General features: G+C 37.5%; 1 protein-coding gene across 1 annotated transcript in view; it reads right to left on the bottom strand.

The window, feature by feature from the left end:
• TENM2 (teneurin transmembrane protein 2) overlaps positions 1-15,893 on the bottom strand; it is a 1,294,091-nt gene that overhangs the window by 1,184,671 nt on the left and 93,527 nt on the right. The window contains exon 2 of the mRNA XM_030927458.1: positions 15,361-15,474. The gene's annotated coding sequence lies outside the window, so the exon portion shown is untranslated. The remainder of the gene's footprint in view (positions 1-15,360; positions 15,475-15,893) is intronic.

Raw genomic sequence — 15,893 nt, forward strand, 5'->3', positions numbered from 1 at the left:
CCGTGCCTGAACACTTTCTGACTTTTAGTGAGAATTGGAGACACTGCATGTTCTCCATATCAGGTATCATCATATTACTTAGGGACATTTGCTTTAGACCCAATTGTGATTAATTTCCAAATACAGGACTATTTTCACTTTGGGTGATTTTATTATCTAACGAGATTGAATTAATTTTAATAATCACAGCTTGGCCATCCCAACCAAGCTAACTAGCTTGTTCCACTCTGAGCATGACTTGCTCCAGCTCTTAGCAGATATTGTTCCATGGCTGGGGGCAGTGGTTCATGCTTATAATGCCAGCACTTTGGGAGCCTGAGGAGGATGGATCACGAGGTCAAGAGTTTGAGACCAGCCTGGCCCATATGGTGAAACCCTGTCTCTACTAAAAATACAAAAATTAGCCAGGCGTGGTAGTGTGCGCCTATAGTCCCAGATGCTTGGAAGGCTGAAGCAAGAGAATTGCTTGAACCCAGGAGGCAGAAGTTGCAGTGAGCCAAGATTGTGCCACTGTACTCTAGCCTGGGCAACAGAGCAAGACTCTGTCTCAAAAAAAAAAAAAAAAGAGAGATATTGCTCCACCTACAAAGAACACTCTCCCAATATGCTCTCTTTATTTGAAATCTACTCAGAATCTGTCTCTGCTATTAAGATAGCCTCATGAACTCCCACTACTTTCTATTACTGCCTTAGGTCAGAGATTCTAAGCTTCGTAAATCACGTGCAGAATATTCATTTAACAAATATTAACTAAGCACTTATTGTATGCAAAGTACTATTCTATGTATTAGAAATATAGCACTGAACAAGTCAGAGGAAGTTCCTGCTCTCTTTGCCCCTGAATTTTAATTGTAGGAGGTTAAAAAAAATCTGATAAACAAATTGGTTTCAGTTCAAAACTTGGAGAGGAAATAATAGAACAAGTTGATTTCAGAGTAACCTGAAAGACTGCCAAGTATCAGGGAAGACAGAGCTATAGTTTATGGCCACCTGCCTTGTGCACTGCACAACTCTAGAAGGTTCTGCTCATGTAGATTGCAAACAGGTGATAAGAGTTGAGAGCTAAATGCCACAGAAGGAAAGGCCATGCAAAGATCTATGTAAAGAACATTTTATAGGAGGGGCAAAATAGAACAAAGACTCTAAAGGAGGCATGAGCTTTATGCTCAAAAAGAAGGCAAGGCAGTTGACCACAGCATCTGGGCATGGGGGCAGGTGCACAGAAAGGAGGGGGAAATGTAGGCATTGAGGTGGCTCCTAGGTCTGGTTGCACCATATCATCTTGAATAACTTTTGTAAAGTATGGATATGTGGACCTCACCCCAGATCAATTAAATCACAATCATTGAAGGTAGAGCCCAGGCACTGTGTGTGTGTGTGTGTGTCTGTGTTTTAGAATTTCCTAGATGATATTAAAGCACAGCCAACATTGAAAAACACTGATAAAAAGCTTTATAGTCCCTGATAACGGATTATGATTACTATGTTCGTTTTTTAATTAATGTTCCTGGTTATTTTTCAGTGTCTCATCTCCCCATTTAAAATTTGCATTCCGGGCACTTTCTGATCATTTTATCTTTGCAAAACACCAACTGGAGAGCTACAGATGCAATAGATGAACAATACAAGGCTGTGATTGTCTTCCCTATGCCTAAATCTGCTTAGAGTGCACTGGAGAAATAGACACATGCTTCCAGGCATATTCCCAATTACATTTAAAAAAATAAACAAACAGGTGCATGAAAACACCAGCACTTAGCAGCTGGCTCCTATGCATTTCCTCAGGGGAAATGGAGATATCGGCTAGGCATTCTCCAGAGTATTTGCAAAGATACAAAGAAAGGTGGTTTTGACCCCTGTTTTGGAATTCAAAAACACTAGGACCTCTGGGCCATGAGGAAGAGGGTCAAGACTCCCAAATACTGCTTAACTTTCACCCAGATACGCATGTCCCAGAATCCCAGTGACTTCTCTAAGAGGCAAAAATTGTTCTTTCCAATTTTGAAAGTCAGAAACCAGAGGTGCCATGGCAAGGACTTGCTGATGAAGGTCACATAGAAAGCGAGAGGGAGAACATAAGCAAAAAATTGTGGTGTTTGAAAATGGCTGTTGGCATGTGCAGAATTCCGAAGAGTCATTCCAGGATTGTTTGAGGGCGGTCTAACTGTGACATCTGTCACTGTAACGGCAGCCAGGGTTGGTTTCAATAAATCTCTGCTTCATATTCTCAGTTTATGAGAAGGCCCTTCCCAAATGGAATAGAATCCTCCTTCAGTTGTGGGTGATAGGAATTGTCAGAGGTCTAGTGAGGCTTCTCCTAGGTAACAAGTGATTGGAAAGAAGTTATATCCTTGGTAGCGTATTCCTGAAATTCTCAGAGTGATCAATACAAGAGTAATGGTTGCCGTGAGCACTTCAGGCTCACATCGGCAGCCTTCCTACCTTGTACTGCTTAAAACTTTGACCTGTAGGTATGCCCAATCTTAAATAAGGCTTCTAAAATCATAGATTATTGACATAGGCTTTGAACATTATTTATTATAAGGTTTAATAATTTGAACCTGGGTTTGCATCCTGTATCTGCCACTTAGGAGCTGTGTGATCAGACAAACCAGTAAAATACAACTTCATAAAGATAGGAGATTTTGAATCAGACTTCTTTTGCAGCAATGTATCCTTATAAAAATGCTTGCCATGAATGCATAAAACTTAGTTTCTTCATCTTTAAAATGGGAATAGTCGTAACATCTATCTCATAGATTTTTGTAAGTATTAAATAAAATAATGCATGCAAAGAATGTTACATATTGCCTAGTGAATAGTAAACACTCAATAATGTTAGTAGAGGAAAGGCCAGTATAATCATTTTTAGTAGAATATTAATAATAATTAGAGAGCTTTCCAATTATCTATAAATATTCTAACAATAGAAGTACACCTTCTCAGGCTACGTAACAATCACTATTTTGAGTGTCTGATCCCAAATATAGGCTCCAAACATCAAATGAAGGACTGTATTTTGAACAACAACTGGAAATTGTATCCAGATTTTTGATTCACCTATTTCAGCATCTTTGCTTTACAAATTCCTCCCCTTTCATTTTGAGCTCCCCTTTCATTTGGAGCTCAATCTAGGAAAGAATAAAATCACCATGGTGACAACTGCCCCCTCTTTAGAGCATATTCAAATTTATGTTGCGCTTTCGTGAAGCTGCTGTGTCTTGCCTTTACGTTGTCTCTTGGAGTCACTCAAAGGCAAAGGAATTTCTTTATTACTGCAGGTAGCCTTCAAGGATACAAAAGAGTAATCTGGAGATCTGGAATTGCAAATTTGATAATAAATAGTTCTATCATATTTGAATTGGGCAAATTATGTACAAGGGCCCTAATGTTAAAGGCATCGTAGGTAATGTGAATAACAGCCTTATTTAACAAAAATGTATGTATCGTAGCATTTTTTCCCCTGGAGTATCTGGTCAAGACATTCATTGAATGAGTGTCAGTTATTCAGAAAGTTGTCATGCATTATATCAGTTAGGGCTTTGATACTGACATAATGCCAATGGACCAAACAAATTTAGGTCTTCCCGCTTTTTAATAAACATCATGCCACTTTGAGTTGTGCTGCAAAATATTGCTGTTTCACTGTTGCATTCCACTTATGCAGGAGATAGAAGCTGAGAAAAAAGTCAGGTGAGGCTGACTGAGTAACGGAAGTTTAAGGGAGTGCCAAAGTGATGACATAGTGTACCATGGAGAGTTGTGGGAATTAAATGAGATAATATATGTTTAATCCTTAAAGGAATTGGCCCACGGTATCATGTGGTCTCCACGTGCTTGCTATTATTAAGTTCTGTAATTTATTATTATTGTTGTTATGGTTGCTGCTCTTGTTGTTACTGAATTTCAACATTTAGTCTAAAATATACCTACATTTTAGGAAAATTCTCAATCTGATTTTTGTATGTGTGTGTGTGTGTGTATATATATATAACTAAAATGGCTTTTCAAAGCAATCCCAAAACACAGAGCTTATAGGTCTTTACAGCCAAAATCTTGGATACACAAATACACATTCAAAATACTTTTCAGCAAAGGCAGAGAAGTTTTGTTTGACAAATTCATCTTATCACTGTGCAAGGAACTCAAAAAAGTGTGATGTGGCATCCCTGGTTACAATATATCTATACCAAAAAATAAACGTCACTACCATTTCTTATATCTGAATTAGGAAACACATCAACAGCAGAATTATTTTCTAAATGGCTAATTTCACACATCCAAATCTAAATTGATGACTTTCAGTATGTGATTTATATAACAAGGAAGCTCTAGGGGGCTAGAGTAGCACCCTCAGGTAACTTTTCTGAAAGATTTCCCTTGACATCCTTAACTTTGAACACACATGCATGCACACACACAGTCTAGAACAGAATTATTTGTCTCATGAATCATCCTGCTCCGTGTCCTGTTAAAATAGCAGTGTTACTATGCGGAGGCATAATCTTTTTGCTCTGGAATGCCCCACGGCTGGCAATCCATAAAGACTGCTGATGAGTCAAACTGATTTGTTCCCTCAAGGAAACTTGGTGGGCAGTAACATTTCCTCTCCGGAAGCCCCTAATGGTCTTCCCAAGAGTGACATCCATATGCGCATTGGGCCTCTTGAATCAATTTAATATCTCAATTTGTGCTACCGGCATTTCACTTGACAGTGTCAGGTCTCCCAAGCACTTCTACAATGACACTGCTGGCCTCGTTTAAGATCATATATCTATTAAATTTGGAATTAATTCCCTTTTTCTATGTCAGCCCCATCCAAGTTCTTAGATGTAATTACACAAATCTAAAATGAGCTCAGTGAAGGACACTTTGTGGACAGTATTTACTCATTCATCCAGAAAAATATTTATTGAGCACCTATTATGTCTCAAGCAGTTGGTGAAGCAGTGGAGATTTAGTAATAAGGAAGCCAGATATAGTAGTTGTCCTCCCAGAGCACAGATTTATAAAGTGGGAAACCTGAATAAAATTGGCTAGTCCAAAAAGATGTCTTCCTTGAATTTAAATCACAGAAGAAGTGGCCACCCATTACCCTCATCTGAGTGCTGTGGTTTAGGGGAGAGTTTTCCCCAAGGAGCATCAACAGACCAGTGCTGCTTGTGTCTCACACATTTGCATTGCTTTCTGGTGAAAGTACAAAAAAGGAGTTTTACCAACCTTATCTCCCACTAATTATTTATGTAAATCTTCCATTTTGGTCACAGTGGTTACTCCCTAGAGTTTGCTATGGTGTGTGTGTGTGTGTGTGTGTGTGTGTGTGTGTGTGTGTGTATGTGTTTTGCCAATTTCATACACTGCAATATTTCCCAACCATATTTCCAGCATTGCCTTCCCAATGGCCACTAACGATTACTACTGGCATTATTCCTTGTTGTTTGTATGGATCTTGATACATTTTTAAAATTATTTTTTAAAACACTATTTTTAAAGTCAATTATAAAAGACGTAAACATTTTAAAAACAATTTAAAATCAATTACAAAAGACATAAACATTTTAAAAACAGTATTATTTACTGTAAATAGAAATCCCAACACTTTGGGAGGCCGAGGCAGGCGAATCACGAGGTCAGGAGATCGAGACCATCCTGGCTAACGCGGTGAAACCCCGTCTCTACTAAAGACACAAAAAATTAGCCAGGCGTGGTGGCGGGCACCTGTAGTCCCAGCCACTTGGGAGGCTGAGGCAGGAGAATGGTGGGAACCTGGGAGGTGGAGCTTGCACTGAGCCGAGATCGCGCCACTGCACTCCAGCCTGGGCGACAGAGCGAGACTCCATCTCAAAAAAAAGTAATTGTAAAAATAATTTAATTTTTAAAAAGCTCCTAATTTTAAACTAGAATCTACTGGCTAATAAAAGTTCTGTATCTGAGCCTACTTCCTTTTCCCAAAATTATTAGCAAGTTTAAGAGAGTTATTAGAGCGTAGTAGTTGCAAACTAAGATACTCTTCTTGAAGTAATGACTGTGTCAGAAGAAATTTGAAAACAGAATATCTCACTATGGCTACGTGCAGCGGCTCATGCCTGACCCCAGCCATTTGGGAGGCCAAGGTGGGCAGATCACCTGAGGTCAGGAGTTTGAGACCAGCCTGGCCAAACTACTCTACTAAAAATGCAAAAAAAAAAAAAAAAAAAAAAAAAAAAAAAAAAAAAAAAAAAAAAAAAAATAGCTGGGCGTGGTGGCAGGCACCTGTATGCCCAGATACTTGGGAAGCCCAGGCAGGAGAATTGCTTGAATCCGGGAGGCGGAGGTTGCAATAATCCGGATAGCACCACTGCACTCCAACCTGGGTGACGGAGAGAGACTCCATCTCAAAATAAAAAATAAGTAAATAATAAGTTGAAATAAAAATAAAAAATATCTCACTATTCTGTGAATCATTTAAATGTCTTCCCATACCACTAGTGATATGCATTTTGCTCTTCTGGTAATAATGCTGTAGTAATAATAGTAGTAATAAGAAGAAGAACAAAACATGATAATAGAATGCTCACTTTATGCCTAGCCCTGTTATAAACACTTTCACACATAATACTAATTGATTCTCCTAGCACACTCTGAGGAAAGCACTTTTACACTCATAGAGCTGTCGAGTTTAAGAGCAGTCACAGATTGAACCCAGGTTATAAGTCAAACAGACCTTGTTCCCAGCTTGACCGTCTACTTTGCAATGCTGGGCAAGTCACTTTAACACAATTTTGCAGAAGAAACTGAAACTACGAGAGGCAAGAAATAAACAATCTATGCCTGGGATGAGGACTTAGTAAGTAAGAAAAAGAAGAGAAGAATGGTCTTTGAATCTTTCTGCTGCCATTCACTAGCCGTGTAAGGTTGGGAGGCTGTCTAATATCATCTCTGAAGTGAGATCATATCAATTGCTGTATAACGTCGTGGTCAGTGTTTTCAAGTGGCTGCAGTGACAGTCTAACTCAGTAGCTGGCATGTAATAGGCCCTCAATAAGCAGGCCTTATTATTCTGCAGTGTGCTTAGTAAATCCCTATTTACAGCTCATTCTGCACCATTCATTCTTTCAGATGCTTTCTCCTTTGCATTCTGCCTGCAATAATAACTACAATAACTCTTTCCTCTGAATTTCATATTATTTATTTTTTAAAGAACCGACTAGTTCTTCCAATGTAATTGAAACTTTTAAAAAGCAAAAAAAGGCTTAGAAACTTTTAAAAAACATTTGTATTATTTAACTCACTATATTCTCCTAAAAGGCACACAAAGGACGCTTAGTAGATTAATTTTTAAGTTAATAATCGTATGAAATGAGAAAGGTTATGTCAGCAATACCCAGGAAGCAATACCTTGGATCACAAATATCTTGATTTATGATCCAAATGAAAGTGAAAAAAAAAGTCTTTTGTTTTCTAAAGGTATGTTTTCCCCTTTATGTTGGCTGTCCATAATACTTGATATAAATAGCACCATCTTCTGCTTGAAGATATTAAATCTTTCTCATAAAAATAAGATATCTATATTGTTGGTAGGAGTAGAATGGCTTAACATCCAATATAAACTTCTCAATTTGATTAGAATGTGTCATATGCTAATATGTGATCAGTAACATAAAATTATGGTGGAAAGTCAGACAAATATACTAACAAAATAGCATAGGAAAATACAAATGCTCCATTCCTTCTCTTCCCAGAAATAACCACAATTAACATTTTCTGGTATGTCCTTTCTGCCTTTTTAAAAAAATGGTCTTTTGGTACATTTTTAATATAACTATACTGGGATTGGGTTACGCATCCTTTTAAAAACAATATAGAAAGGTATTTTTATATTCTTACATATTCTTTGAGAAGATACATTTTTCAGGAATATATAGCACTTCGACAGTTGGATGTCATTATTCAATCAAGCCCTTATTTGTAGAATTCTAGGTTGCTTTCAAATTGCTTCTATTTTATTTTATATATTTATTTACTTATTTATGCATTAATCTATTTATTTATTTTAGCATCCTGAGCAAAGGCTTTCCACGAGAATCACAGAGGTAGCTGTGAGAAGCAAGACCACACAGAGGTGGGGTAAGTGTGCACAAATGGCAACCACACAGTGCCAAGGTGAAGGAGTGGAAGAATTGTTCCTATTTCAAATCATTCATTAAGTAACATCTTTTAAATATATCTTTCTATCCGTGTTGATTCTTCTCTTAGCATAAAATGTTAAATGTATAATAACAGGTTCAAAAGTTGTAAGCCTTTTTAGATCCTCAGCACTTCTCATTCCCAGAGAGAGTGGTTAGTAATTCCCCACACCACACCGTCACCAACACCAAGGATAATAGAAAAAACATCTTTGATAATTTGCCTAGAAGACCAATACCGACATCTTATCATTTATGGATTATTAAAAACATGTTACTTAATCATCTAAAGAGAAGACCAATATTTTAGACACCCATCCCAGTTATCTTCTACTCAATTTATAAAAAGTATTTACAAACGAAAGATGCTGCATTTGTGGAAGGTAACCAGTAAGATACGCAACATTTACTTATTTCAAGTTTTAACCTTGAATCATGCAGGACCAATGAAAAGCTGTCTGTCTGAACTTCAATTTAATCCACATATAACTATGTTCGTTATACTGTCATCAGGAACATCCTTTAAGACATAGTTGTAGAAGGCCCACTGCTGGATTTAGTTTACAGACGATATTGGTTGTATTACAATACCTTTTCATATGAAGGCTCATGTGAGAAATTTCTATCAGACCTAAGCATTAGAGAAATCTTTGTTTCCTCCAAGTAGCTACAGTACTTCTAGGCAACATAAATATATCAAAGGAATACATTTCAATTTGGGCTTTGTTTAGCAAGAAGTTCAAAGATAAACTTTATAAATCCACTTCGAAAATAATGTTAAGGCATTTCATATACCTATGTGAATTGTCTTAATAGTATTATATATATATATAAAATATAGTAATATATATTAGGCCACGTGTGGCGGCTCATGCCTGTAATTCCAACACTTTGGGAGGACGAGGCCGGTGGATCACTTGAGGTCGGAAGTTCGAGACCAGACTGATCAATATGGAGAAACCCCATCTCTATTGAAAGTACAAAATTAGTCAGGCATGGTGGCTCATGCCCACAATCCCAGCTACTCTGGAGGCTGAGGCAGGAGAATTGCTTGAACCTGGGAGGTGGAGGTTGCAGTGAGTTGAGATCACGCCATTGCACTCCAGCCTGGGCAACAAGAGGGAAACTCCATCTCAAAAAAACAAAAAATAAAAAAATTATATATACACAAATGTATGCGTATATATAAATATACATGTGTAAATATATATGTATGTGTAAATATATACATATGTATGTATGTATGTAGAAAGAGAGGGAGACAGAGAGAAAAAGACAAAGACAGAGAGACATTCTCTTTGTGGATTCCATATTTGTGAATTTGCCCATGGACTAAAATTTATTTGAAACCCCAAAATAGACACTAATAGAATTTTCTTGGTCATTGATGGACATGTGCAGAGGGCCAAAATATTTGAATAATCCATCATGCATGCTCCAGTTGAGGGGTAACAAGGTGACGTTCTGCCTCGTTTCAGCTCTCACACTGCAAACAAGTGTCTTTTTCCCTCTCTAGGTAGTCCCACGTTTTTCATATTTTGTATTGTTGGTGATGTCACTGTCTAACATGGCCCCCAAGCATGGTGCTGCAGTGCTATCTAGAGATCCCAAGCACAAAAAGGCTGTGCTGGAGAAGCTTTGCTCAGGCAAAAGTTGTAGTGTATTGACCATGACTGCAATGTTAAGAAATCAATAGTTTATATTCAATAAGATGTCTTTAAACAGAAGCACACGAAAAGCAAGGTTATGCATTGATCTGTTGGTTTGTTGATGAAAATGTTGTGACCAGAGATTTACCACTTCCAAACTCTATTTCCCAGAGGAGCAATAGTTCCGTATTTGCTAATTCTGTGTTCATGGAGACTTTACGGAACATTACTGTTGTGAATAACAAGAAATAATGGTATTTATTTACTTTCTCTATATGATTGTAATATTATACCCATACTCATTAACATGCCCACTTTTTTTCATTTTTCTTTTTTTTTTCTTTTTGAGGCAGAGTTTTGTTCTTGTTGCCTAGGCTGGAGTGCAATGGCATGATCTCTGTTCATCGCAACCTCCGCTTCCCGGGTTCAAGAGATTCTCCTCCTTTGGCCTCCCGAGTAGCTGGGATTACAGGCATGTGCCACCACACCTGGCTAATTTTGTATTTTTAGTGAAGACAGTGTTTCTCCATGTTGGTCAGGCTGGTCTCGAACCCCCGACCTCAGGTGAACCACCTGTCTTAGCCTCCCAAAATGCTGGGATTATAGGTGTGAACCACTGCACCCGGCCCAACATTCCCACTTTTGTAACCTGTGTTCTATTGACCTGAGTATGGTATGCATGTACACACACAAACATACCCACTCAAAGACCTTAACTATAATCCTTTGACTTACTTATCGTTTATATTATATATAATTATATTTAATTTATATTAAATTAACATCTAATAATTTTTTATCTTTTAGTGTTCTAGTCAAAATAGATTTATAATTTATTTTTCTTATATTTTCTCAACACCTAGTTAAAATGCTTGATTCTGCCCAAATTCTATTCTGTTTGCTCCTCCTGCTTTGCATAGTTCCAATGATACAACAAACACCTAAGGACTACTTTGCCTTTTTTATGACTGTTTTGTGCTAGTAAAGTGAGCCCTTCAAAGAGATTCCCTCTCAGTTTTCCAAATGAGCTACCTAAAATTTTCAGTGATGTTTTATAATTATTTTTCTTAGTTCGTATTAGAAATACCTTATTGATTCATACACTAAAAGGTTTGTAAACCAAAATCTACATCCCAATAGTAGTTGACAAATGTAAATGAGAACACTATTCTCACTTCAGCATAAGTGACAATGGGAATTTAAACAAACAATGCATGATTTTAAAATACGTAATTAATTCTTATCTGATCATATTCTTTATGATAATGTATGTCTTTTTCTAGAATCATCTCATTATTTTCTTGTCCAAAAAGTCCAAACAATAGATTAGTATATGGAGTAACAGACTGAATGACAAAATATGGTTTTCCTCCCCACCAGTTGTACAAACTTGAGAAAGATATTTAACCTATTGGGGGCTCAGCTTTCAGGATTAAAGAAGACTTTACTTTTGATGGTTAAATAACATAACTTATGCTAAAAAGAAAAAAATGTTTAAAAATGGTATATGGCATATATTTAATAGCTGTTCCTTTTTCCATTTTCTCATGATAATTGTTACATTTAAACACCACAGGCATCCTATATTAGTTCTAGTTACACTAAGTTCTATTTTATTCTTTACATTTCCAAGAAAATATTTTGTGAAATATGTAGTACTACATGACTTGATGGGATGAAACGTGAAATATTTAAAGAAAACCTGTTGTAAATCTCACAATATTAAGAAGCAACTCAGGCATATAGTGTAGTTTAAAAAACAGATCAGACCAGGCATGGTGGCTCATGCCTGTAATCCTAGCACTTTGGGAGGCTGAGGCACATGGATGACTTGAGGTAGGGAGTTCGAGACCAGCCTGGTCAACATGGTGAAACCCCATCTCTACTAAAAATACAAAAATTAACTGGGCATGGTGGCGCATGCCTGTAATCCCAGCTACTTGGGAGGCTGAGGCAGGAGAATCACTTGAACCCAGGAAATGAAGGCTGCAGTGAGCTGAGATCACACCATTGCTCTCCAGCCTGGGCAACAGAGAGTGAGACTCTGTCAAAAAAAAAAAATAAATAATAATGATAAAAACCAAACAACTCAAAATGCACTCATCTTAAAGGTTAGCTGTTGAGTATTAAAGGGCGTTTCTATGCTGAAAAAAACAAAAAGGAACAAAGAGCTCAGTGTAATACTTTCAACAGGATGCTAATAATTTAAGTATTTATATGGAAATGGATTTTATACTAGAGAAAAATGCGCTAACCTTATTTCTTAAAAGAGACTCGGTCACTTATATATTTAGTACACAGCGACTAGTATGAACCATTTAAACAGGAAGAAAGGCGAAAATGTCAGCTTGTATTCTACTGATAGGAAGTTAAATCCACACATCACGCCACAGCAGGATGCACTGCCTAAAACATATTCCCTATTTAGGTCTCTTGATTTTCTTCAAACTTCTCCCTAAAGTATGGTTTCATTTTAATAATATCTGAAAAATAGGTGCTTTGTTTAACTCTTATTAAAGGCAATCTTTAAAAGTATTCAGATTTTTTCCTATGATTTTTCATTGTCTTTCTCTTTTACCTTCACATTTTAAACAGTGAAAAATGACAAAAATCATATTGTTAGTGACGATGAAAGAAGCACTTCTTGCATTTCATCCTATTCTGGTTGAAAGTAGGTACGACTGCCCTAGAACTATAAGGATCTACATTTATACCTAGTGTTTTCTCTGAATCCAACATGGAATAAAAACCACTCTATACACAACTTCATTAAGCAAGAGAAGCCATATGGAAATGTTTAAGGTAGATCCCTGGCCAGAAAAGCTGTATACCTTAGATACTGCCTCTTAAAAAGCAAAGAGAATAGCATTTAAAACTTCAGGCATAAGCTTACATGAAAAGGAAAGAGCCAGCGGTGGTCTGGGAACTGAAAACCTGGGAAAAGATTGGCTTATGTTTATAAAGCCCCTTATTGCCTGGCAAAGCTATTCTCATTTATTCTACTAGGGCTCAGAATGACACTCTAAATGAGCAGCAGAGGGCAAAAGCCTTGCAGGGTCCTTTTGCAAGTAGGTGGGTATTTCTTGAAAACAGGTTCAATGAAATGTAATGCCGGCAGTTAGCACGAGGAAGTTTTTCTAAAAGTTGGTCGTAGTTTTCTGCAAGCCAGGCCTTGCATCAATGACTGGCTTGTTATTTAGCCATAATTTGAAACATTTTTGGTTGCAATAGTGAATTATGAAAATACTGCCCTAATCACATGACGGCAACACGTTATGAAAGAATTGAATGAATGTGCAGGCCAGCTTGTTAGCCAGGTCACTGTAAAACACCTGAGAACTCAGTAAGTTGTTCAAGCTTTCATCTTCTAAACTTGAGATTCTGAGGTTTGCTTTTATTCTTAAGGAAGTTCCCAGAACCATGTAGCCTTTCCTTTTTCTTCCCGCATCCCCATGCCATTCCTTACCATCCTCTGCCTACTTTCCCAATCACCATGTACCAAAAAACCATCTTGTTACATTTTACCAGAAAACTGAGTTAGAAGATTAAATTAGATGATGAGGTTAGGATGATGAACCACAAAGAGAAAAATAGGGGATGATTGTTGTATATAATGGGGAAACCCTCTAAGAAGCCTCAACAAAGGCTTCATTTGCCATGGCAGGCTCCATTCTACCAAGTTCTCCCCCATGAAACTCTCTCTCTCTCTAAATCTGTAGTTTTCTGGTCTGTTACTTGCTGGGAGAGGACAGATGGGTTAGCATAGGATATGCCAGAGTCTTGTGTCTGTTTCACCATACGCCTTCCTATTTCTTCCAAAATTGACAACTCGGCATTTATAATGGATGTCCTAACCACTTGGTCAGAGTTCCTTAAGAACAATAGCAAAAACAGACCCAAGCTTCTACAACAGCAAGTGGCACCAGGGGATATTTCCAGGAAAGAATGGCACCTGGTCTGTGAACTATTCACCTTGCCTTCTAACCAGGGCAGGGTTGCACAGCCAATTTGAAGCTGGCCTCCAAGACACTGGGAACAACTATTCTTCAGAGAAAGGTAAGGTGTACTGAGCACTGCTTATTAAATTGAATGCCTGTATCAGAAGGAAAACGCAACACAATCCTAACAGAACTGCTACCACTTTAATGGAAGATTCTCCCTGTGCAGGTCACACATCCATGAAAACGTATGGAGCTAGCAAAAAGAATGTGAAAAATTAGCTATGGTAGACAGGTAGATTTCAAACATGTTGCTTGGACTTCAGTTTCTTCGCCAGCAAAATGGAGCTAGAACTGCTGTCAACGTTCGTTTATCCCTAACTATTTGTCTAAATACTGGGCTAGGTAGTTTATTGCATCATCTCATTTAATCGTCACCACAGCTTCATGAGATTCCCATTCAGGAATCTGCTCCTTATGTACTTTCTAAAGTGACTGTTTCAAACAGGCTGATTATTGTACTATGAACACCTCCATCATGATCATGTCTTCACCCTGTCCTTACACCGTGTCTACTTCCTCAACCGCCTAAGACGTAGTCTTCACTAATGTCTCATTTTCGCAGAAAAACTTCTGCTAGGAATCAAGAGTTAAAAAAAAAAGGAGAAGAAGAAGAAAAATGATTTAATCCAGATCTATTTTCCACGGTTTGTCTAATTACTTATGAGTTTTTAATATCTCCTCTTACACCTTATCCTTAACCATAAAGTCTCTATATATACTCAATTTACTAAAAATATGGTGTAGCTGATGTTCTAGCTTAGTCAGATGTCCCGACTTCAAATTAAAATTGCATGTGCATTAATGGTCCTTATAGAAGCCTTTAGTTGTTCCACCCAAAAATGAGCCATCTTGGCAGGATTTGATCTGTGAAAAGATAAAAGCAAGCTCTAAACAGCAGAGGACCAGAGAAAAGTGGTTGTAGGTATCTTAAGAAAGAACTTGAGAGAAACATTTGATATAGAGGACCAGATGACGTCGAAATATATGGAGAACACCAGTTCAGGGGCCATAAAAGCAGAAATGATTTAACCGGGAACATGAGAAAAGCTTAATGATTTTCTCTTTGCTTGCTGTCTTATGGCCTGTATAGATTAACAACATTTAACAGATTAAGAGGGCCAAGTTTTTCCATCCAAAAGGCCTTTGCACTCTACGATGTGATGCTATGTAACCTAGCTAATCACAACCAGCACGTTTTATTTCTATGTGCAGATAGCTAATAAGAAAAGTGTGGTGACCAAATTATTTGGTGGGGTGAGGTGCGGGGAGTCACAGGGGGATCTATCCAGGTAGAAAAGAGGCAGATGTGTAACTAAAGAATTGTAAAGTCATTCAATTGGGCTGGGAGGGGGAGAGACAATAGCAAATTTCAAAGACAGAAAATGGCAGTACAAATTACTTTTGTCCACAAGAAAAAGAAAATCCTTTTCTGCACAGAGCTGGAAAGGCCTAATTTTGCACCCTCTATGAAAGCACTTTGATCAACAAAGCAAACACAACTTGAGGCAGAGCAAAACACAAAATTGTAGCTATGATTCCACTCACCAAAAGGGTGGATCTTCGATGTATAATTCAGCTAGCTTTACAGGAGTGCTCCACAGCAAAGCCAAATGACGAAGCAAGCCCCAGACCGCTTAGGCAAGAAAAAGCTGGATGTAACTGTTAAAATGAAAAAGAAAGTAGGTAAGACCCAAATGAGCACATAAAGCAAACCCCCAAAAATGCAAATGAATACCACACATCTTTAAAATGTAGGAAAGTTGGAATTAGGAGCTAAATGAACTAAATTGCACTCCTTATCTCTTGAAGAACATCTTTCAATAGAGGAATGTAAAATATGGTATAAAACATATTGATTAGTTAAGTCACTCTGACTATGGCACACTATTACTATTAAGATACATTATCACAATTATGGAATATCTATTTGTTATCCTTCAAAGTTGATGCAGTTTATACTACAAATGCAGAAATACACAGTATTAGAATGAGAGAATAGTTCAGACGCATCTTTCTAGCAATATACATACCTTATGTTTGCTCTTCAGATTTACAAATAATTTATTTCATCTTAAAAT

The sequence above is a fragment of the Rhinopithecus roxellana genome, chromosome 3 (genome assembly GCF_007565055.1).
Source record: "Rhinopithecus roxellana isolate Shanxi Qingling chromosome 3, ASM756505v1, whole genome shotgun sequence".
In the NCBI taxonomy this organism is placed as follows: Eukaryota; Metazoa; Chordata; class Mammalia; order Primates; family Cercopithecidae; genus Rhinopithecus; species Rhinopithecus roxellana.